Source organism: Balaenoptera musculus, chromosome 12 (assembly GCF_009873245.2).
Source record: "Balaenoptera musculus isolate JJ_BM4_2016_0621 chromosome 12, mBalMus1.pri.v3, whole genome shotgun sequence".
Taxonomy (NCBI): domain Eukaryota; kingdom Metazoa; phylum Chordata; class Mammalia; order Artiodactyla; family Balaenopteridae; genus Balaenoptera; species Balaenoptera musculus.
The window spans coordinates 71,765,741-71,787,575 of NC_045796.1; the positions used below are offsets into that span (position 1 = coordinate 71,765,741).

General features: G+C 42.3%; 1 long non-coding RNA gene across 1 annotated transcript in view; it reads left to right on the forward strand.

Moving 5' to 3' along the window:
• The first annotated feature begins 9,360 nt into the window (after window positions 1-9,360).
• Window positions 9,361-21,835, forward strand: part of LOC118904900 — a 220,730-nt gene continuing 208,255 nt past the window's right edge. The window contains exon 1 of the long non-coding RNA XR_005022119.1: window positions 9,361-9,468. This is a non-coding gene — a long non-coding RNA (uncharacterized LOC118904900). The remainder of the gene's footprint in view (window positions 9,469-21,835) is intronic.

A 21,835-nucleotide genomic window follows, 5' to 3' on the forward strand; every position in this document is an offset into this window, starting at 1 on the left:
AGATGCGCAGGCTCAGTAGTTGTGGCTCACGGGCCTAGTTGCTCCGTGGCATGTGGGATCTTCCCAGACCAGGGTTCGAACCCGTGTCCCCTGCATTAGCAGGCAGATTCTCAACCACTGCGCCACCAGGGAAGCCCCAGGGAGCCGTTTTTGAAGCATAGAATGGGGGAGGTGGGAATGTACAAAAGCCAAGTGTGGGCTGCATCACAATGCTTTACCCCTGCTTATCTCTGATGATTATCCATGGCATAATGAAGGGGGTGGAAGAGTGCCTGTTATTTCTCTACCTAAAAGAATTTCTCCATAAGCATTGCCACACCCCTGGATGCATCCTGTCAGAAGTGTGTGTGCCATGGCCCCTTCAGCAAGTGGATTAAGCTGATTTTCCAAGCACGCACAGTTAGGAAGTAGCAAAGTCAGGCTTTCAACCCAAGGGGTCTGACATCAGACACCAGGCTCTCAACCACTATATGCACGTCTTTAACTGTGCGTGGTCTTTAGTGGCCTTTATGTGTCCAGGCCACAAAATAATGGAGAAACCATTCGTTTGGTGGGAATCTTGGGATTTCCAGCATTGAAACCTGGCTGAGCCAAAGAGATTAGAAACTTCTGAAAACTACAGAGACTTATAAGAAAGCAGAACAAAATCCATTTGGAATTTGTGACCAACATTCAAATGTTCTTCAGAGACATTTTTATCATCTTGTAGTGGTGAGACTTCTTGTAAAGGGACCGAGGAAGGAGCCAGAACCATGGGGAATGATCAGGTCCAAGAAGACCTGTAAGGAAGTAATAATGACTTTCACACTCACCAGCAACCAGGATTTCCATGCACTATCAACCAAGTTTGTCACTGAATCAGACACCTTGAGCCGAAAAAACTCTTTATCCCACTAGTAATCCTCTAGGCCACTTAAGCACTGGATTTAAATATTTTTCAGCTGTTTTCCAGCCAGGCTGTGGCAAAAGCTGTTTTGGGATGGAGGTGGCAAGTGTTAATATTTGAGAGAAGCAGCACTTCTGAGCAGATTGCCTGCACCCACATGAGGTCATGTTTTTAGTTTGGGGCTTAGATTTAAGCAATCAGGCGGGGAGAGCCTGCACACCGGGGGATGACTGGGAAATCTCTGCTCTGATGACAAAATGGTCATTTCTATGGTCTCCGTGCTCCTCGGCCATCGGCACATTGCAAAGAAGAGGAACTAGACATAAACAAGCAGCTGGGTTCGACTTCTACAGGCAGTGGTTCAAAAGGTGATACACACCGTGTGTTTAGTCCAACCACTGCGAATTTGAGATTTAATTTTAACCGAGACCCGATGATACATTAACTTGAAAATTTATTAGCTGTAGCAGAAAGTAACTCTTCCACTCCACTGAAATCTCTGACATGCTTTAAAGACAACAGCTGGTTTATTAATTTAGTCAACTTACGTGAAGTTTAATCATGCCTCAGCCCTCCGAAGGACCTTAAAACTAGATGCGCACAAATGATGAACAAGCACAGTGACTGTCGGTGTTTCCTTTGTGGATTTTTGTGTTGGATGTGTTGAGTGGAAGTCAGAGCTAATGCACACTTTGGTTTCCCCCAAAACAAAACAATTAAATGAGAAAAACAAAACCTCACTATATTCTGATTACATTCATCTTTGGACGTTAGCCATGAAAAAGTACTTAATCAAAGACTAGCAAAGCTAGGAGGACTGCTAATCTAGTAGGTTTCTTTTAAATCTGTAAATTTACAGGTAAAAATTTTTGCTTTGACAAACTCCCCAAATCTAGGTTGAAATTTAGCAGAATCCAAAAGTGGCTGAAGAAGCAGTGGGAGGAAAAAATCTTTAGGCCCCATCTGTTACCTTCTCATTTTTTCTTTTCTTTGTTTTCCTTATTTATTTTTTGGCCATAAAACTATATCTCAAGAATGGACTTGAGGACACGGGGTGGGGGAAAGGGAAGCTGGGACGAAGTGAGAGAGTAGCACGGACATATAAACACTACCAAATGTAAAATAGATAGCTGGTGGGAAGCAGCTGCATAGCACAGGGAGATCAGCTCGGTGCTTTGTGACCACCTAGAGGGGTGGGATAGGGAGGGTGGGGGGGAGACACAAGAGGGAGGAGATATGGGGATATATGTGTATGTATAGCTGATTCACTTTGTTATAAAGCAGAAACTAACACAACAATGTAAAGAAATTATACTCCAATAAAGATGTTAAAAAAACCCCTATATTTCAACCCACTGTCTTTCTTCATATAATCAAATGTTATTAATTTAGGCTTTTCTAGATTAGACATTGTGGCCTTTTGGATACAATGATTCTGACAATGTTCTTTGCAGTTTTTATGAAGGAAAAGACTTGTTAAAAGAATGAAGAGTGCAAACATGATTTTCGAGGGATGTTTTAAAATTAAGATAAAGTCCTTTAAGAATAGATACATGTGTATGTATAAAAAAACAGAAGTTTATTTATAAAAACTTCACCCCAGCAGGCTGTAACTTGCTGACCCTGAGTTTATAGAATAAAGTCTGTACTCTAAAAAAATCAATCAATCAATCAATCAAAGGGGGAAAAGAAGATAAAGTCCTTTGCAGACTTTCTCCATTGACTGTAAGCTACTACAGACAATTGAATCTTAGGTTGCATCAGGCAATAAGATGATGAAGTGCTTATAGAACTTTGGCACATTAGTTAATAATGGGCTTTTCTTCCTTAAAGCCATCCCATTTGACTTCTTGGACTCAATTGGTGAGCACTGGTATATTTTCATACAAGTTTCACAAATTTTAAACTTGAGCTTTGTGATTAGAATGTTCTGCTTGAACTCTTAATGGCGGATGGAGGACAAATGGCTTGTTAACATTTCTAGATGATTCAGAAGTCCATTCAGTAAAGAATTAGGAAATCCCTGCTAAGGCCCCGGTGGTGTATAGGGGCTAGCTCGGCAGTGATGGTGACAGGGCAGTGTATAATGGGGAGACCCATGAGCCAAAGGATGATGACCCCACAGGGTGGTAAGAGCTCCAAGGCAGGGAAAACAAAATTTGTTGGAGCTGGAGAACAGGGAACTCAGCCAGCCTGGCACGAGGATCAGGATTGTCTGAGATAGCTTCATGGAGGACGTGACGTTGGATGATGCCTTGAAGAACTGATCAGGAGGACTTTAAGATGTGTTCCTTTCAAATTCTTGTGCTGCTTTGGATTTGAGACTGAAGTAAAAAGTTGACCACAAGATCACAGGGGCTTCATATCTTCAGGATACCACACATCTTCAACAAGACAACTGTGCGGCAGCTTTGCCCAGGGATAGGTGATGCATACGTGTGATTTCTTAAACTGAAGGTGGGGAGAAATGCTTTCCGTGACACACTGTCCTTCTCACTGGCCAGGGTTCCCTAGCTCTAAATCCGCAGGGATTATCACTCAGGGTTCCTAACCTGACTCGGGGATTTGGTGATTTACTCGCATGGACCAGACATCCACTTTTGGACCGTTTTTCTGATGAGCAAGCAGTTCAGGGGCCATGTAGGAAGGGCTTGCACAGTGAGTGCTTAACTGCTCCTGAGAAAGACCCTCCAACTTCATGGTATTACTCAATCCAAAATCTGAAAGATTTACAAACCAGCGGACCAAAAAGTTCACCTCCAGCTGAGAACGCTTTAATTCTTCTTAGCAGCAGTTGGAGAAAGAGGGTCAATGAATACTTGATAAAATAGTCAGTAAAAACATTTTTTTATAGCAGCAATTCTCATGGGAATAGAGATGCAGGAAAATGGGGTGAGACATTGTCTTTACATAAGATCGCTTAATTTTTGGCTTTAAATTCTTGAGTTTTTCTTTTAGTCAGCTTTCTAGGAATGTTTGCTTTAGCTTATGCCTGGCATTTTGTAAGTTGTCATTTACATTCCACTAGATTGTAAAGTTTCTTATTTGACAGCAGAACCACGATGAGGCCAAATAATATTGGCCTTTTAATCCAAACATTGCCTCTCCAGCCTCCACACCCCCATTCCCTATCGCCTTGGGAAACTGGCTCCCTTGGCTCATTTTTGTTTTCTGCCTAATCCTTCTCAGAGTGGAATCTCAGCTCTGCTTCTCTGTGTCTCCATTTCCTCATCTGTAAAATGGGATATTACTATCTACCTCATAGGGTTTTATATGGTTTGAAAATGTTCACATAGGTTAAGCGCTTAGAGCACCTTGTAAAGTGCTCCACTGATATCAATGACTGCTATTGATATTATTATTATCATCATTATTTTTTTCTTGCACAATTTGTTTCCACAAAGCCAGGAAGAAGAACAGCTTTTGCTGATCATTCCATGTAAGGGGAGAGGACAGTGCCTGCTGGGTGGCAGTTATGGTTCAGCAGGAAAAAGCTGGCTCCACCTGGACAGCCAAGGCCTCAGAGAGGTCAGAGGGAGAGAAGGACCCAGTGGTCCCCAATTCAGGGCCTGCAGAATTTCCCCTAGACACAAAGGCAGCAGGGGGACAAACAGAGCTTTGCTCCTTGGGGTCTTGGTCTATGTAAAACCACCAGTGAGCATGACTGGCCTGAAGAACTCAGGGCTGGGGGCCGTGTCCCAAAAGCTGTAAACCATCAGTGAATCGCACAGTGAGACTGACGGCCAGGCTCCTCTGAAGCCCACACAGCAGATCTCTCAGCTGCAACAACACAGTTTGGTTTCAGGGTTTTATTACTTCAGTGGGAATCTCTCTGAATTCAGGTAGCAGTTCTTGAAAAACAGCAACAATTTTTAAGCATGAGGAATTTTTCCTCTCAAGATTATTTTGTCAAGCTTATTTGGAATAAGATAACATTTTGAGAGAAATCACAGAATGGTTTTACAGACAACAGAGTAACTGCACTTATAAAATGCTGAATTTGGATTTTTAAAAATTATTTTTTGGTCGCGTGGCTTGTGGGATCCCAGTTCCCCGACCAGGGATCGAACCCTGGCCCTCAGCAGTGAAAGTGCAGAGTCCTAACCAGTGGACCACCAGGGAATTCCCCTGAATGTAGATTTTTTTTTTCACTTGCACTTATACAACATTTTAAATGAGACATCATTTGAATTAATATACTACATGATAGCTTAATATGAAAATAGACTCTGTGTGTGTATCATACATTTCCATCAAAGCATCCACTATTAAATTTCCACTACATTTTGAAATAATATCACTTCACCTGGAGAAAAATGCCATAACTCTTAGTGCTGCCTCCTGAGATCCTTTGAGCCTGTGTTTTAAAGAATTAACGTCATAGTCGGCTGGAGTGATGAAATAGACATAGACGTTTATACTTACCAACAATTTCGATGTTGCTGTGTTCATCCAGAATAAAAATTTCAGCCTTCAAGTTCCTAAATAGACCAAGAAAAATAAGTGTTACCTACTAATATTAGTGTTTTGTATTTGAGAATATTGCAGCTGTAGGCTAAAGGGGATTCTTTCTTGACTTGAGTCTTAAAAGTGATAATGGATTAAAATTCTGAGTTCCCAGAAAAAACATCAGAAAACAGGGCAATATGCTTTCAGATTTCTGTTCATAGCTGTGTCTTGACATCGACAGCCTGCTAACTTGAGAATCATCTCATTTTAAAGTGGGAAGCTTGTTGAGAAATGAATGATAAGCAGTCCTTATATGAATCATTAAGAAATTGACCAGACAAATGGAGCTTCTTCTTTTCTAATCAAATCATAGTTGGAAAGAATGCAGTTAAAATCACTGACTGGCTCCTAGGTGACCATCCAGAATCCTGTCTAAATATAGCATTATTTTTGGGATTGTCTTTTAGAGGCATGGGACTCAGGGTAAATCATGCAGAGCACTTTCCTCCTGCCCAGTATTTCAGGCAGGTGAAATTTGGCTAAAATGAATGAACACCCTGAGTATCTGAGAAGGGTCTTCTCAGGAGTCTGCATGGAAGAATTTAGAAATATTGTCATCAAGTATCATAGGAGCCACATTTGTTTTTGTTTTTGTTTTTTTAAGAATCAGCTAACTTAAAAAACTAGAACAAGACTCTTCTAATTTTCTCTCAGTCACCCAACTGTGTGATTCATTTGGTAGGGCCAAGTCCCCTAAGCGGAGGTCCAAAGAAAGACCCCTAATTTTCAGTACCCTTGGGAGGCACCAAAGGCAGCATGGCCAACTCCAGGTTTCCTTGGTAACGTTCCCAGGAGTTTCAAGGGCATTAAATAACATGATAGATTTGTATCTTCACCACTATGTACAAAGATAATGTAGTAGGTGATCTCCGTATATTTTAGCCAGAAATATAACGAGGGAGAAGAGATCAGGGCAGGACTTAAAACAAATAATTAAAATACAATCATTAGAAACAAGAACACATTTTTCAGACCTAGTTTGCCTCCTCTTCCCCCACTGCCACACACTGTATCAGAGCTGTTTGTTCTCCTGTTCATCTCTCCTGTCTTTGGTGTATAGGCTTATTCAAGGGAGAGATGACGGTGTGGGTGAGGATGGGAACCCAGCTGGGACAGCAGGGCTTGGCAGGCCCTTGCAGGGGACTCTGCTGCCTTCTTCTGCCCTGACCTTGCTGTGAAGGACAGCAGAGCCTTCTGCGTCCTCTAGTCATGGCTGTGTTTACCCATCCAAGTGGTTTTGAGTGATCAAAAGTTTGACAGCCATTAGGCAATTAAGTGAACAAGTTGCTTTAAAAATAACCAATTTATGCAAGAGTTTGTCAGAAACCATCTCCCCCATTGCTCAGATGAGTATCTTCAGCATCTCTTCTATTTGAAGTCCATTATTCTCCTTTCTTGGAGTTTGTCCCACTTGAGGAGCCCGTACATCAGTGCCTTCTGTGTGTTATGGAAAAGGGGTCGTGTATATAGGAACGCCAGGATGACCAGGAATGAAAAGCTATAGCACTAAGTTATAGGATGACTTGAAATCCCTTTCTAGCCTCTGGAATTCTACTGAAAAGGAGGGATGGAGAACAGTGACGTGAAATGAGCTATGTATAGTTTAGTGTATTCGGGATCTTGGGAATAAGTTACTGTGATCTTTCCCAAATCATAAGACACTTTATAAGGCATTTGAAAAATCTGGGTGGATGGGAATAATAGACACATTGTAAACCAGCTAATTCCATAGGCTGGCCTCAGTAGAGTTTCCCCCCAATCAGTAAACCCATAAAAGTTTGTCTGAATCCCTCTCACATTCATCAGTGCCACATTCTGTTACTTTGATATATTTTATTTATAAGAAGAGAAAAAAATCTCCCTCTAAACTGTAGTCCTAGTTTTCACATAAACACAGTTACTTATGAGCTCAAACTGAGCACTGGAAAGGAGAGGAAGAGATGATCGCTGTTGCCTCAATTCTGTTCTCACGTGGATGTGTGAGCTGGTGCTCAATTTCTCATGATGGCGTATCCAGTGAAAAGCTTCTCAAGGACACTGATCTTCCCTCCAGAGAACTTGGCTATGGACCCTGTGCTGGGCTCACTGTCAGTAATTGACACTTTCACTTCCCTTTCACTCAGTTTTTTTTCTTTTTCTTTTCTTTTGATGTGGACCATTAAGTCTTTATTGAATTTGTTACAATATTGCTTCTGTTTTATGTTTTGGTTTTCTGGCGGGGAGGCATGTAGGATCTTAGCTCCCCAACCAGGGACTGAACACGCACCCCCTGCACTGGAAGGCGGAGTCTCAACCACTGGACCACCCGGGAGGTCCCTCTTTTTCTTTTTTAATTGAAGTATAATTGATTTACAGTGTTGTGTTAGTTTCAGGTATACAGAAAATGATTCAGTTATACATATATATATATATTCTTTTTCATATTCTTTCTCATTATAGGTTATTTCAAGATACTGAATAGAGTTCCCTGTGCTATACAGTAGGACCTTGCTGTTCACTTAGTTTCTTTTGATCCCAGATCTCATCCAGGTGGTTGCTGCCAAGGTATAGCTCCATCACCATATAATAAGAGATTTCTGTCTCCAGTGTTCACACAGCTGGGTAATTTTAGGGTGTTTAACCATTTGTTGGATCCAAGATTCATACTTCTTATCCTTTAGAACATAGAAGTCTCACTTGCTTTCTTCTTGTTGATGATTTTGATGGCTACCTACATCACTGGAGATGTAAGTGATGCCCAGCGAAGGTTAACTAATAAAAGCAGCCAAAGCAGTCTCAGTTAAACACACAAACGTGCGCACACACACACACACACACACACACACAGACATACAACAGGGAGAATGCATAATGATAGACATTTTCTAATGTAATGTAATCTTGTTAAATTGGGACATGAATGAGACACCGTATTCTTATGTATACCTGAAGATGAACTTTTTATTTTTTATTATTTTTTTAAAATTTATTTATTTATGGCTGTGTTGGGTCTTCATTTCTGTGCGAGGGCTCTCTCTAGTTGTGGCAAGCGGGGGCCACTCTTCATCGCGGTGCGCTGGCCTCTCACTGTCGCGGCCTCTCTTGTTGCGGAGCACAGGCTCCAGACGCGCAGGCTCAGTAATTGTGACTCACGGGCCCAGTTGCCCTGTGGCATGTGGGATCTTCCCAGACCAGGGCTCGAACCTGTGTCCCCTGCATTGGCAGGCAGATTCTCAATCACTGTGCCACCAGGGAAGCCCTGAAGCTGAACTTTTTAGAAGGTCAGGATTGACAGTAGCTATACTGAAATGTAATTATATTTCAGCAATCTATTAACTACACTGTTGTGGACTTTTCTGACATAGCAGTCAACAAAGCTGATAAGGTTAGCCTTTCAATTGTAAAGGACACATTTATTAATAAAAAATTAATAAATGGTTTACATCTTAGAATGCGTATCAACCAAAACCAAAAGACATAATTAGTTCAGAAAGAAAAATAGTTAAATATGGAAAGAAAACCTATGCACCAATAAAATTAGCTATAAGGCATTCTAGGAAAACTCATTAAAATTCCTCCTTAATTCTTTTCTTTTAATAGTTGTTAGTTTGACAGCAAGAATTTCTCCCTTTGTTTTTTGTAGGAACAGATAAAGAGGCATTTTATTTGAACAAGAAAACCAAATAGAAGTTATGCTGTGATTGTTTTTATCTTGTTTTTTTGGATTTATTTTTATCAATTGTGAAAATGAATTGATTTTAATATATATTAACATGGTTAATTGGGATACACACACACACACACACACACACACACACACACACACACACAGCTTTTCCATCACTTTGGCAAAGAGCCCTTGTTGATCATTTTGCCCACTAAATATGTCCCAACCGTCATGGTATGAGGGAAGGTCATCTCCAGATCACAAGAGATCTTCCTGCACCGTGCAGGCACCTGAGATCCCTTTGTTTCCTCTCCAGGGCTGGAGGTGACTGGGGCTGGTGACAGAAGCATTCACCATTGCGTCCACTGCTGTGGGCATCCTCAATGACACCATCCTCTGTAAAGCATCGGTCTGTGGCCCCAAAGAGGTGACTTGTGACCACTAACAGATGCTGCTCTTGAATTCTGTGCAGACATTTCTGAAGCCCCCGGATAAGGCAGGTACCAACGCTTCCTCTCTCTTCCCTTGCACTCTGTCCCTGCTGTGTGTGCTCAGGCATGCAGGATGCTCAAGCAGAATCAGCATGTGTATTATTAACCTAACATGGTACATGATGTCAGTGAATGGCTTGCAGTTCCCTTGACACCCAATCCCGGGCCTTGTACAAAATTAACATTTCTCTTCACAGAGCAGATAGTCAGACCATGTATTAAATGCCTTATCAGGGAAAAATCAGCTAAATTATAATCAGGGCCTCTTGACTTGCTTTTTTAAAAAAATAATATTCTTTATATTTTAGGACAGAAAAATAGAACAGGTACATACCCGTATACCTCCCTCCCCTGTCTATGGTTTCTCCTATTACCGCTTGCATTAGTGTGGTACATTTGTTGCAATTAATCAACAATAGATGTTGATACATTATTATTAACTAAATTCCATAGTTTACATTAAATTTCACTCTTTGCATGGTGCAGTTTTATGGTTTTTCACAAAGTTATAATTCCTTAATGACATATATGTTGAGTATCTTTCTGTATGTTTATATGTGCCATCTGTATATCTTCTTTGGGGAGGTTTCCAGGTTTTTTGTCCATAGTTAATTGGATTGTTTGTTCTCTTGTTGTTGTGTTTTATGAATGCTTTGTATATTTTGAATACCAGTCCTTTATCAGATATGTATTTTGCAAGTATTTTTCCCCTGAACTGCTTTTGTAGAGTTGGAAACAGCTCTCTTTCTCCCTAAAAGATATTATGCTACATATATAGGTCAATGAAATGCAATTAGCTGCAAACTTGTGGTAAGGGCTTTAAAAGTGCTGAGGTTACGTTGATGCCTGAGTATATATAACCTACCTTACTGCTTTTTACTGTAGCAGAACAATTATTTTTTGCAGTCTATTCTGGAAGTATCTATTTTTATAGTTAGGCAGACTTAAACTACAGCTAAAAGTTGTCTAGATTTTGCATCTTAAAAATCCTTAATGTTTAAGGGATAAAGATGACTATACATTTAAATTCCAAAGGGAACCTTGATATTCACTGTTTAAAGGACAAAGACTATTTTTTCTAATCATATTCTAAATACAGGGTTGTATAGTGCAAATCCTTGTTACCACTTTAAAATACTGGCTGCCACACAGCTAGTGGCATGTCATAGTGGAAACAATTTCTTACCTTGCTTAGGAAGATGAGGGCTGTATTGTGGCTCAGAGCTCATGTTGGATCAGATACTATGGCACCCAGGCTCTAGAGCTTTCAAGCCCCCCACTCAATTCTGCTACCTCTGACACAATAGCAAAGATTGCTCCTCTTTCTACTCAAGGAAAACTTTATGTATATAGAATGTTCTTGCTGGGAAACATTGGATGACATGAGTTTTTTCTTTTCGTTAGAGAAGGTTGTATTTTCTAGACTGAAGGAAACAAGGTCATTTTTTAGCTAGAACAGTCAGCATTTTCCATTTTTCTTAGTTGTCCTACCATAAACCTGCTCCAGAGGTGATGAATGTTGATGAAATTTTGTTAATAGTTATCCAAATAACACGTGATGTTTGTTTTTTGTGGGGTGGTGGAAAAACACAACATCTTATGACATTGATCATCTTCAAAAAGTGAATCCCATTTCAGGAGGAAATAAATTTGAAGAAACAATATCATAGAGGCTAGGAAGTACTCTCCCAGAAGGCTAAGGAAAGGTACTTGGTCTATGCCTTGAGATCAGGGTTTTTTATGAAATGGAGAAATCAGTCTTATTGACCACAACTTGGTGTTTTTAAAAGTCTTTAAATCATCGAGCTCGGGCTTAATACTCTGTTGAAGTTATAGCAGCTTATCCTATTACGTATTAGTGCTTTTTATTCTAAGAAGAAATATAATTCAGTATTTTCCATGCACCAAGTATTAGCCAGGACAAGCTCATTGCTGTAATGAACAATTCCAAAGTCTTAATGGCTTAACACAGTAAGCATTTACTTCTTGCTTATGTCATGGTACAGTGTAGGCTGAAGGGACAGTGTGTGTGGAGGAGTCTACTTCACATGGTCATTAAGGTTCATTCATCTGAAAAGTCCCCCATCTCCAGGCCTTTGGAAGCCTCTTCTGGATCTTCTGCATCTGGCCTGCAATGAGAGATGAGAAGTGGGAGGATTTTTATGGATCAGGCTTGGAAGGGGCAAACATCCTTTCTGGCCCTTGTTCCACTGGCCAGTCACAGAACCCCGCCTATCTGTGCGGGAGGCTAGGAAGTGTAGTCACAAAGTATGCCCAGGAGGAAAATAAAACAAGATTTAATGAATCAAAGTCATCTCTGCCACTTATGACTACACACACACAAATCTGTGGAGAGAAGATGAAGACCTCGGGGAACCCTCAAAATCAGATGAAATTTCTAGTTACATTGCTTATTTAGCCTCTTTCTACACTTTTGGGAATAATTTACTTCATTGACTTGACTTCTTGTATTTTTGGAAATCAGAAACCTAAACCTCAACTTTTCCCCTGAATAAATGGTCATCCGTGAATGCATGTACTAGAAGATTTGGGAAGTTTAAGCAAGATGTCCCCTGAGTGGGATCCCACAGTGCTGGGTGGTTCTTATTCACTCCTGTCTTCTGCTGATCTCTTTTGAGGTGGTGGCAGAGACATGAGAGGGAAAAAGATACAAGATTTGTAATTGCAAAGCACAAATAATGGACTTGAACTAGTGTTTACTTTGGGCCTATGATTGAAGGGAGAGAAGGAGCAAAAACCCTCTTAAAAAAGCCACACACTTTCAAACCTGACATCTGACTAAACTATGGATTGCTGTTATTGGGGATTAGCCCAAATTGACACCTTGAAAACATTCTGGGGTCATGAAATTTCCACAAACAGTTATTAAAGTCATTCTCTTGGCACCTCGTAGAATCTTTTCGGAAAAGAAAATTTGCTCAGGGCCGCTTTTTCTGTTTGGGAATATATTACTTTTATGGACACCTCCGCTCCCAACTGAAGTTAATCCTCAAATGTGAAAGCCACTGCAGATCTAAGGAGGCAGTTTCCCTCAGGGCTGGATTTGCAGCCTGGGTTTAAATGTCCTGCTGCATTGAAAAAGCGTGGGAGAAATCACAGATGCAGCGCTCTGGTGAATGGTTTCCAGTCTGTGGAGAATAAATAGACTTCCGGAGAGAGGGAGTATTGGAAAAGTCCCAGTGTTCATCACGTGGGTTTCTGTTTAGAAAACCATTGTGCCTAAGTCATCCTCCTGGAATTCCGCTGCCCTCTTAATTGTCCTTGTATGAAAAAGGTGTAAGTTTTTGGCCTTTTTGATCCACTAAACCCCTTCTCCCTGAATCAATGGCAATTTAATGAGACCACTAACCACAAATCAACAAGACTTTTTTTTGTTTTTTGGCCGTGTGGCTTGTGGGACCTTAGTTCCCCGATCAGGAATTGAACCTGGGCCCTCGGCAGTGAAAGCACAGAGTCCTAACTGCTGGACTGCCAGGGAATTCCCGAACAAGATTTTTCTCTGTCATATGAATGTCGGAACATTTAGCCAAGTGGTGCTGACTGGCGGTGCAGGGCAGTGGGCAAACTTGTAGGCAGTTTTGGGGTAATTTTGGCTTACATAGAACTACTACAGAATCATAATCTATGTGAGATCTGTGCCTACACTCATTTTTTAGTTTTAGGTTGAAATTAGAAAACCACAAAATCATGTTAGAATCATTGAGTGACACTCAAGGTTGTTCTTCAACAATGATGGAGAAGGTTGGAAATCAGAAAGTGTCAAATAGTTGACAGTTTTTACCCAGTACCCTCAATTTGTGCCACCAGAAAATACCTGCACAGAGAACTCCATACTCCAGTGAGACATTTTTCCTTTTCTTGTTGGTATTCATTTTGGAGCCAGCCACACAGACAGTAACCCTGCCTGTAGGTGACAGTGATTGTTTTTCTTATTGTTTTGAAGGTTACGGGAAAATAAGAAGCAATTTCTGAGGTGAAATAAAGCAGTTTGTGTGTGTGTGTGTGTGTGTGTGTGTGTTTGTGTGTGTGTGTGTTTGCCTGTGAAGCTATAGGTCTGAATAGTATCTAATTAAAATCTAATGTAGAGTCAGTAGCCCTACTGTTGTGTTGAACAATTAATGCTTGATAATGCTAAGGAAATGGTCTTGTAATACTGCTTACTCACTTTCAGAGGATAACAAAGGTGTTTCTCAAGAGTGTGTTTGCCTCTCCTTCTAAGACTGGAGCAGAGGTAGGGTTTGTGTGGGTCAGTTCAGGGACTCTTTGGCTTTAAACTCATGGTCACTCTTGGTTTTCCAAACTCCCCTCTCCCCCACCACTCCCATCTCTAAATCACCTACCTCAGGTAGATCCTTATGAAAGGATCCCCTGTTATCCCAGAAAGGCACAACTTTTATTATACATATTTTCTTATGTTTCCTCAGAAATACAGTACTTTCTTCTGTAGAGTATATAGTGCCCGAAGTTAAGAAATACTAAGCTTTCCACAGAGGTGCACACATTCTGTCAATCAAGCGCAAATAACCACCTCAATAACCCATAATTGTCACTGACTGTATAGTTCACACCTAACATGTAATCATCGCAGACAATGGCTTCATAATTAGCACCCTGACAGACTAAGGCAAGAAGTGTAACAATGGAGGGGGGTGTGCTGTGTAGACCAGTTGCCAATGCTACAGGCAAGTGGATCCACCCTTCCTTGGGCCAGAGAGGAAGGTTACAGCTTCCTCCCTCTCCCACTAATAAAACATGCATCTGCAAGTGTTCAGATTGATCATGACTCTTCCAGTGCCTAAAGAATAATCATCTCTGGTTGCTCTTTGGAGAGAGAGCATTCCCACAGTGCAAAGTTGATGCAGCAAATTATAGGATGTGTGGGCAATTTAGAAGTGAGACTGAAAGAATCCAAGTTGTAAATTCCTGTTCCTTTAGAGTGACAAGTTAATTTTAAATGCGTAGACATCATCCTGGGTAAGGGAGGCCAGAAGCTTTCCCCAGAACCTCCTGTGGTTCACATTTACTTCTAATGGTGGATATACTCAGGTTGGAGTCATTTTGCCCTGGTGACCATCAGCATAGGGAACACTGAGCTGACAAGGAGGCTGTGGACAAAGGCTGTGGAGGTGGGTGGCCAGTGATGTTTGACCCAGGTGTTCTAGCCTCTGACACCATCGCTCAGGGTTTCTTGTGACTAGGAATAGATCCCTGCAGAGTAGGAGTCTAAGGTTCCCCCAGGGGCCTCCTGTCTCCATCCTTGCTCTCTTGGGCTGCTCCTTCCTCTAAACAGAAATACCATCCTTCACACTTCTCTCTCTGACTCTCATTAATCTGTCCTTCCATCCAGTGTATATTTGCTTGGCTACCAACTAGCCCTGTACTAGGCAGTAGGGACACAAAGATGACAGGGCACAGCCTCTGCCCTCAAGGAGTTCAGTGGGGGACAGATATGTGAACAAATAATGTCAACACAGTAGAAGAAGCAACATGCCTAGTACTGTGGAGGCTCAGAGGGGACTTGGTAACTTTTTCTGGGGGAGTTGGGGGTGGGTAGCTTGGAAGAAGAGTTGATGTTTGAGATGGGTCGTGAAGGAAGAGTAGAAGTATGCCAGGTAGAGATGGAGGAAAATTAAGGTGCTCATTTGGCAAAGTTTAGAGTTTATTGTGTAGGCAACATCAATCCATTCTAAGCAGGAGGGGACATGGTTGGACTATTAGAAAGATAACTCTAGCAGTAATTTAGAGGGCACCTTAAAGGACTTTAAGACAAGGAAACAATGAAGATGAGACATCATAGTCTGGTAGGCAAAAGTGAGGACCTGAAACAAGGTGGTAGTTCTATGTGTACAAGAGAGCGTGGATAAAAACGAGTTCTCAGAGGTGGAATCGACAGTTGTTGATTGTTGACAATATTGAGTGCTCCTATCCATGAACATGGAACATCTCTCCATTTATTTAGTTGTTTTTGATTTGCATAGGTACTTTTATCCCTCTTGATTTACCTTTGTGATGGATGGGATTTGGGACTCCATGGCTTTTCATTCAAGTGTCTGGGTAGATGTTGTAATTATTCATTCATTCAGTAAATACTTATTAAGCCCCTTGTGTAACACATGTAGGTAATCAAGATAAAATTACTCTCCTCAAGGCCAGAAATTTTAAATTTTAGCTGGGCACAAGAATCATCTGGGGAGATTTTTGAAATCACAATGCCCAGGTTGCACTTCAGACTAATTATATTGGAATCTCAGATGTGTTTTAAATGTTCCCCAGAGGATTCCAGAGTGTAGCCAGGGCTGAGAGCTGCTGCTCCACGGCATCACAAGCTAGTCAGTCAACATGTCATTGCAAAACAGTGTGATGAGAGCTCTCAACAGAAATTGGGACATGGTCCCCTGGCAGTAGAGAGAAAGACCATCAGTTCTGCTCTCCAGCTCAGAGTGGCTGTCCTAAAGGAGTTGCTGCTTTAGCTGAGGCTGGGAGGGTGTTTTCAGGAGTTTAAGTGGGGTGGGCATTCTATCCAGGGAGCAGCCCCTGCAGGAGAATGTGCCAATACAGAGACTAGTTGAGGAGGAGCAGGGGGAAGGACACAATACTTTCCACTTTTGAAGGATGATGGGCCCATGGGACATTCAGGTAGAAATGTCAGCATCAGTTGGATACATGAATCAGGAGAACTGAGGTCTGAAGATACAGTTTTCAGAGTCTCAGGTTGGTGGCTGAAGCCGTGGGAGTATAAAGGTAACTCAGGAATACTGTGTGCAGCCCTAATGGGTGAAGAAGAAAAGAGGGAACTTGCATAGTAACCCCTTCATCCTTCCCACCAAAGTGCCCATCTCCCCCCCTCCCCACACTGTCCCCTGGAGTTCTGGGATGACTGGAGGGCTTGGATCTGGGTGAGGAGGGAGGATGGAGTGGGGAAGGTTGTGGCTAATGTGTATGCATAGCTGTCCTTTAATATTGTGAGCTCCTGGCATAGAGTGATTTTCTCATTTAGCTTTGTATCTCCCCACAGAGTCTAACGTAGAGAAGAACTTCAATAAGTATCTGTTGAATGAATGCATGTGAATAAAGTTCAATAAACCTCATGTTTTGCTTTTGGAAACATACACATTTATAATATAATGGTAGGGCTTCTATTAGACAGACACAGGATGCATTTCTAAGAAGCAAAGATGCTGAAAAATTTGGCTAGGGTGTTTTTTTAATGCTGGCGTAGCATAAAACACAGCAGATATGGGTCTAGATGTGTGAGCTGGACAGGATTCTGTGTTCATTGTTTATTTAAATTATTCTGAAAATCATATCAGGTGATGATAAATTTACCTCGGTCCTTCATCTAAAAGCTTTCATTATATTTTCAATGTTATCATTTGCTCATCTGTTCAAAGCTGATTAACTTTTTTAGAAATTAAAGTTTCTATTAGTAAACATGAAGACTTTAAAAATTGTCCATGTGTTATCAATGAGTAGCTATAACTTCTCTTCCATATGATCATTATGATTTTTAGTTATCTTTAACTTCTTCTTGAAACTCAGGCTTTTAGATAGTATGAGCACTTTCATTAACTATATGAAAGCTCATTCATCCAGAGTCTATTCATTGTAAGCCAGAAGGTATAAAATATGAGTATTTAAAAATCTGTTAAATGTATTCCTCCCCAAGTACGGCCAGGAATATTCTGCTTAATAGGATGACAGACTGATTTTGGGGTGTGCTTTGGTTCTCTGAATACTAACACTCCTACTAATACTAATACACTGACACTAAAGGCAATAACAAATAAGTCTTTTCTTTTGTTGGGGCAGCTCTGGGCCCTTTGAGATAGAGGGTTTCCGCACTTGGGCACAGTGCCCCCAGGGGCATGTGGATGGTGGGGCAGAGTGGTTGGGAAGGCCTGCTTCAGGGTCCTCAACCTTGGCCTCCCTGGGGCTCCCATCCCAGGCCCCTTGCGGGGTGGCGCAGATTAGAACTGGAGTCTTAGGGGCATTTCTCCCAAGCAGCACTGTCACTACACTTGGCCAAAAGAGCAGAATCTCTATGAGGATAAAGGCAGCTGAGGCCTGTCTCCTGCCACTGCTGATACCCTCTTACCAGAAGGGAGCTGGTGAACAGACTTGGCCTCCAACCTTGGCAAGATTGCTAATCCCTGCTCTGGCACAGAATTTACTTTCCTTTCATCCTTATTCTTTGAGATAACACTGTATTTCTTTAAAGGCGTAATGATTTCAGAGTCAAGTTGACATCCTCAACATTGGCAAGAAATGGCCCTTGTTAAAATTGAATAAGTCACGTGAATTATTTATTCTCTTCACTGAAGAGAAGATGCACTCACAACTTTAGTTAAATTCTTCTTCTATTCTTTCGGTACTGTCTCTGGAGACCTTTGAACTTTTCTTTCCAAAAGTACCCTAGAGCCAAAGGCAGAAACCCGTCTAAGTGTAGAGGAAGCCCCACATCTCGTGAGGAGTAGTGTGAACAGACTGGAATCCTCAGTCTCCAGGATGAGACCCATGAGGATCTGCTGATATGATTTGCTTTATGGCATAAGGCAGTTTTCAGATCTTGTGTTTCTGTGAATGCTATTCTAGGGTACAGATTTATTCGCAAATGTTTTTATTGGATTCTCCCAAGAACTAGTTGATAAACTTCAAAGTACCAACATTTCTGTGGTTATAAAACAAGTGTCAGAGTGTTTATCAGGTTATTCTCTTGGTGTCATTTCTACTCCCTTTCCTAGCCCCGTTTCCGCCTTAATTCAGAAACAAAATTCAAAATCTCATAATCAAGTACTTATTATTAAACATAAAAAGGATTACTATGAAAACAAACATCTTGAAAATGTCTCCCAAATCTGACCAAAATCACTTAAGTAATGCGGATGACAAAGAGACTCAAGTCAGATTTCTTAACTACAAAAGATGCAGTCTATCTTTCTCAGAGGAAAGGTTTTGAATCGAATTTTCAATGGATGAGGCAGTTGAGGTTTCAGAGATCAACTGGTTCGTCCCAGGTGATAAATATAGTTGCTAATTTTCTTTTGTGTGTGTGTGTGTGTGTGTGTGTGTGTGTGTGTGTGTTTTCTACTAGGCTCCAGATGGAAAAGATCCCATAGCCCTTCTCATTTTTCACCTATGAATAGTCTCCCTCCTCATAATCCAGTTATTTCTGGTTCCCTTCTTTCCTACCATGTGCCCATTGGGATTTCCCTGCCCTTACCTTAAATAAATCTGAGCTCCTCAGGAACCCCCCTTGTCCCATTTAGAGGTCATTGCACCCAAACATGCTGTTCTGCTGCTTTCTTTAGTGAGTGACTAACGGTCCATGTGGGGCATCACAGAGATGTCTGTTGCTCAAAAATTATAATCTCCCTCTTCTATCAAGGGGACAGAGATGCATTTCATAAAACCTTTCAAAACTGGTTAAATTGGTGATCATTAAGATGGCCAGCACTATTCATTGCTATCTTGGGCTGTTTCCCCGTTAATAAGAAAAATCTTCCACTCACTTCTATTTGTCATTTATGACAATAGCAGACTCTTGGTGAGGAGAAATGTGACTTTCTGCTTTTAAGCTTAAGACTAATGAGCCCTTCCTTAAACCTTGCCTCCTGAGTTTCCCGATGCATTGTTTTTCCCTCCTGGAGAATATTTCAACGATGGTTTGGGTTCTTTTTTCTGTTTTTTTGTTTTGTGAGAGGACAGCATGAGCATTCATGTGACTGGCCCGCTAAGGACACATGCATATTTCAGTGATAACTCCCAGGGTCCACTCTCCTCCCACTGGCCTCAGACAGCAAAGCTCTTCATTTTGGGGTTAGAACTTCTCTCTGGGATGTGGCACATTTCTGAGCCATATCATTCATGTTCACTAAAGGAGAAAATTCTCCTCCCCTTGTGGGAGGCTCTGGACTCTATCTCAGTTAGGCAACATTTGCTGGTTTCAACCATGATGTTCCCGCCATGGGGTTTCTGTGGGTGTCCTGCAGAGAGGTCGAAAACCCTCCCGGGTACTCATTGTGACTTTGCCTCTGAGAGACTGCGGGGGGCCCCTCTGTTATGCATCCTGACTTCTGGTGTCTGTAAACTCTCCTGGTACCTATACTGCCTCTAATTTCCTCTGGGGAGTCATCCTTTTCCCTCCCCTAGTCCGTGTGATGTAGATAGTGCTGATCCCAGTGGTGGGTATGGGTTCTATGTGTAACCCAGCTCCTCAGAGCCTCTCAGCCAGAAGGGCTGCTTCAGGGACCAGCCTTGAAGCAGAGAGTCCATAAGATGCAGTTACAACTTTCCTGGGCTCCTAGGAGACACACAGGGGCCGTCTTTGGATTTGTGAGGAGAGGAAGCAGTTGCTGTGAGCATCCTGCATCCACATGGAGGCTGAATCTGGAGCCAGTGCCAAGGGAGCAACGCTGAGGAGTGAAGAGTGAGAAATTGGTCCCTGATGACATTGTTTGAGCCTTGAATCAAGCTATATGAAGCTAGTCTTCTCTATTGCACTGCTGATAAATGATCTTTTCATGTTTAAAGTGGTTTAGGAGAGACCTTCAACATGGCAGAGGAGTAAGATGTGGAGATCACCTTCCTCCCACAAATACATCAGAAATACATCTACATGTGGAACAACTCCTACAGAACACAAACTGAATGCTGGCAGAAGGCCTCAGACCTCCCCAAAAGGCAAGAAACTCCCCACGTACCTGGGTAGGGCAAAAGAAAAAAGAAAAAACAGAGACAAAAGAATAGGGATGGGACCCGCACCAGTGGGAGGGAGCTGTGAAGGAGGAAAGGTTTCCACACACTAGGAAGGCCCTTCACTGGAGGAGACAGGGGAGTGGCGGAGGGGGGGAAGCTTCGGAGCCACGGAGGAGAGCGCAGCAACAGGGGTGAGGAGGGCAAAGCAGAGAGATTCCCACACAGAGGATCGGTGCCGACCAGCACTCACCAGCCCGAGAGGCTTGTCTGCTCACCCGCCGGGGCGGGCGGGGGCTGGGAGCTGAGGCTCAGGCTTCGGAGGTCGGATCCCAGGGAGAGGACTGGGGTTGGCTGCGTGAACACAGCCTGAAGGGGCTAGTGTGCCACAGCTAGCCGGGAGGGAGTCCAGGAAAAAGTCTGGAGCTGCCGAAGAGGCAGGAGACCATTGTTTCGGGATGCGCGAGGAGAGGGGATTCAGAGCACCGCCTAAACGAGCTCCAGAAATGGGCACGAGCCGCGGCTATCAGCGCGGACCCCACAGACGGGCATGAGATGCTAAGGCTGCTGCTGCCGCCACCAAGAAGCCTGTGTGCGAGCACAGGTCACTCTCCACACCTCCCCTCCAGGAGCCTGTGCAGCCCGCCACTGCCAGGGTCCCGTGATCCAGGGACAACTTCCCCGGGAGAACGCACGGCGCGCCTCAGGCTGTTGCAACGTCATGCCAGCCTCTGCCGCCGCAGGCTCGCCCCGCACTCCGTACCCTTCCCTCCCTCCCCCTGGGCCTGAGTGAGCCAGAGCCCCTGAAACAGCTGCTCCTTTAACCCCGTCCTGTCTGAGTGAAGAACAGATGCCCTCAGGCGACCTACACGCAGAGGCGGGGCCAAATCCAAAGCTGAACCCCGGGAGCTGTGTGAACAAAGAAGAGAAAGGGAAATCTCTCCCAGCAGCCTCAGAAGCAGCAGATTAAGTCTTCACAATCAACTTGATGTACCCTGCATCTGTTGAATACCTGAATAGACAATGAATCATCCCAAATTGAGGAGGTGGACTTTGGGAGCAAATGTAGACTTGGGGTTTGCTTTCTACATCGCATTCATTTCTGGTTTTATGTTTATCTTAGTTTAGTATTTAGAGTTTATTACCATTGGTAGATTTGTTTATTGATTTGGTTGCTCTCTTCCTTTTTTTCTATATATATATATATATATTTTTTTCTTTTTCTCTTTTTGTGAGTGTGTATGTGTATGCTTTGTGTGATTTTGTCTACATAGCTTTGCTTTTACCATTTGTCCTAGGGTTCTGTCTGTCCATTTTTTTTTAGTATAGTTTTTAGCACTTGTTATCATTGGTGGATTTGTTTTTGGTTTGTTGCTCTCTTTCTTTCTTTCTTTTTAAATTAATTTTAATTTTTTAAATTTTTAATAATTTTTTATTTCAATAACTTTATTTTATTTTATTTTATTCTTTCTTTCTTTTTTTCTTCCATTTCTTCTGAGCCGTGTGGCTGACAGGGTCTTGGTGCTCCGGCTGGGTGTCAGGCCTGTGCCTCTGAGGTGGGAGACCCGAGTTCAGGGCATTGGTACAACA